The 2,683-nt window shown below is 40.3% G+C and overlaps 1 pseudogene; it reads left to right on the top strand.

Annotated features, from left to right (window-relative positions):
• The first annotated feature begins 1,149 nt into the window (after window positions 1-1,149).
• Window positions 1,150-1,355, top strand: LOC113919311 (annotated as a pseudogene).
• Window positions 1,356-2,683: the final 1,328 nt, after the last annotated feature.

The raw sequence follows: 2,683 nt of genomic DNA, 5'->3' as shown, positions 1-2,683 counted from the left end.
AAGACAACCGACAGAATGGGAGAAAATATTTGCAAATGACATATCAGATAAAGGGCTAGTATCCAAAATCTATAAAGAACTTATAAAACTCAACACCCAAAGAACAAGTAATCCAATCAAGAAATGGGCAGAAGACATGAACATTTTTCGCCATACTCTTTTTCTAAACTTCCAAAGTCAGGTCCGTATAAAATTCCAAAAAGAGAGGGATGTTAATCTATCAAAGTTGCTTCTCTCACACTTTCTCCACAAATTTCCTAATGGGTTTTATAAAGCCTCACATCAGTTGCTATTTATTTCATACTGAATCTAAACTAGCAGTATTTTATTTGTGGCACAAGATGCAGCATGAGATGGAGGGAGGCAGTGGAGTAGGTAAGTCAACTCAAGTGGACAGTATGACCCCAGATTTGAAGGGCATATCTCCTATAAAAACAGAAAGGACAAGTAAATGCCAATTGTATGGAACTTATCATTTGTGTGATATTCAAAGAAAGAAGATAATGCTTACTAGAAGAGTTGGAGGAAACTTCATGGATCTTTTTAGTTCATGAAAGGAAGACCATTTAGGTTTTTTATTGGGGAATACCATAAATACAAAACATTCATTCAATTATCCATTCAATTCAACAAACACTGACTGAACAACTATTTTTTCCAAGAATTGAAAAGGGTGTTGGGAATATAATAGTGTACAAAAATGGCTCCGTAAAATGAAGCTACGAGTCTATCAGGACATTATTATCACCTGAGTAGGTATAAAATTACTTTCTATAACCAAGAAATGAAGTGTTGGATCATCGACAGCAGGAAAATTGGATTGGGGGAAGCTAGGAAAGGCTTTCCCAAAGTAAGACTATTAAACTGAGGTCAAAAGAAAGAGTAGGTTATAACCATGTAAGAGGGTGGGAGGGAGTTTATTAGAAGAAGGAACAGTGTGTGCAAAGGCCCTGTGGCAGGAGAAATTTGGCTTGTTTTGCCTCTCTTTGAAGCTAGAATGAAAAGAGAAAGGGGTCATATGACATGAGAAGCAGTAGGAGGTGCACTAGAGCTGGTTGAAGTAGGCCTTTTAAGGTCAGGTTAGAGATTTTGTTCCTTGTCTTTAAAGTGATAGGAAACCACCTGCCTTGGGAGCCCAGTGCTACCGCCATGTCTTATGGGGCCAGCGTGAACACCCTGTATGCCTGGTGGAGCAGCTCAAGCTGGAGGCTCGTGTAGAGATGGTCAAGGTCTTGCAGGCCTCTGCAGAGCTTTGATATTACTGAATGCAAAGTGCCTGCGAGGATGCCCTGCTTGTAGGTGTTTCAGCTGGAAGCAACCCCTTCTGGGAGCCCAGATCCTGTGCTTTATTCTAAAGGCTGCAGGGAAGAAATTCATAAAAATCCTACCAAATATACCTCTTTCATAAATGAACTACTAGTGTTTCTATACCTGGAATACTATGTTTCTTTTATTTACCAGATGTTTATATTTGGGAAAGGAAAACATTTTTGTTAAAAAATTGAATATTTGTAATTTGTTGTGCCTAAGATTTTTATACCATAACAAAACTTGTTCTTTTCTCATGAATTTACATCATCTAAATGAAGACAAGCAAGTATAAAAATGGGGGAAGAATAGCCTTTATTAATCAAATGATGTCTTGATTTTTCTAAAGGAGATGATTGTTTTATTTCTAACACTAAACATGGAGCTGTTTCTTAGCAAACTTGTTTGGAAAAATCCATGTTGTATTGTGTATTAGATTGCCCCATCCTGTGTATGAAGCCGACTTGGCCTTCGTCCTTTTAAGATCCTCTATAGTTGTGGCTGTACTAAAACAAACAAACAAAAAAACCACCACCACCACCACAACAAAAAAACACCAACCCCCACCCCCGCAAAAACCAAAAAATAAACCCTCTACATTATTTCATGTCTTTAAAAAAAATGTTTAAATGTGATCTTCAGAACATTACAAATGATTAAAAACAAAATAATGTGAAAAAAATAATAAAATTAAGTGATGGGAAACCACTACTGAAATATTTAAATGCAGTAAAGACTTGGGCACCTGGGTGGCTCAGTCGGTTAAGCGTCTGCCTTCGGCTCGGGTCATGATCCCAGGTTCCTGGGCTCAAGTCCCACCTTGGGCTCCCTGCTCAGTGGGGAGCCTGCTTCTCCCTCTGCCCCTCCCCCACTAGTTCTCTCAATCTCTCTCCCTCTCTCTCGTGCGCACGTGCACGCACGCGCTCTCTCAAATAAATAAATAAAATCTTAAAAAAAAAAAATAGAAGGGTGCCTGGATGGCTCAGTCAGTTAAGTGGCTGCCTTCAGCTCAGGTCATGATCCCGGGGGGTCCTGGGATTGAGCCCCATGTTGGGCTCCTTGCTCTCCCAGGAGCCAGCTTCTCCCTCTCCCTGCAGTTCCTTCTGCTTGCACTCTCTCTGTCAAATAAAAAAATGAAATCTTAAAAAAAAGAAAATAGAGTAAGGATTTGAGTTGGCCATGTGGGGGATTGACTTGATCAGTATTTGCATTTTAGGAGGCTCTCTCTAGCTGAAGGGAGTCTCCCTGACCCTCCCTCTGTGAAGAATGGATTGGAGGCACTGAGGGAAGCCATGGGGAGGGAGGCCACTGCAGCAGTACAAATGAGAGTTGATAGGTTTGTTTAGAATGGTAGCCACCGAAATGGAAAGAACTG

Source organism: Zalophus californianus, chromosome 3 (genome assembly GCF_009762305.2).
Source record: "Zalophus californianus isolate mZalCal1 chromosome 3, mZalCal1.pri.v2, whole genome shotgun sequence".
Taxonomy (NCBI): Eukaryota; Metazoa; Chordata; class Mammalia; order Carnivora; family Otariidae; genus Zalophus; species Zalophus californianus.
The sequence above is the reverse complement of the archived record's forward strand: the minus strand, read 5'-3'. Positions and strand labels throughout refer to the sequence as shown.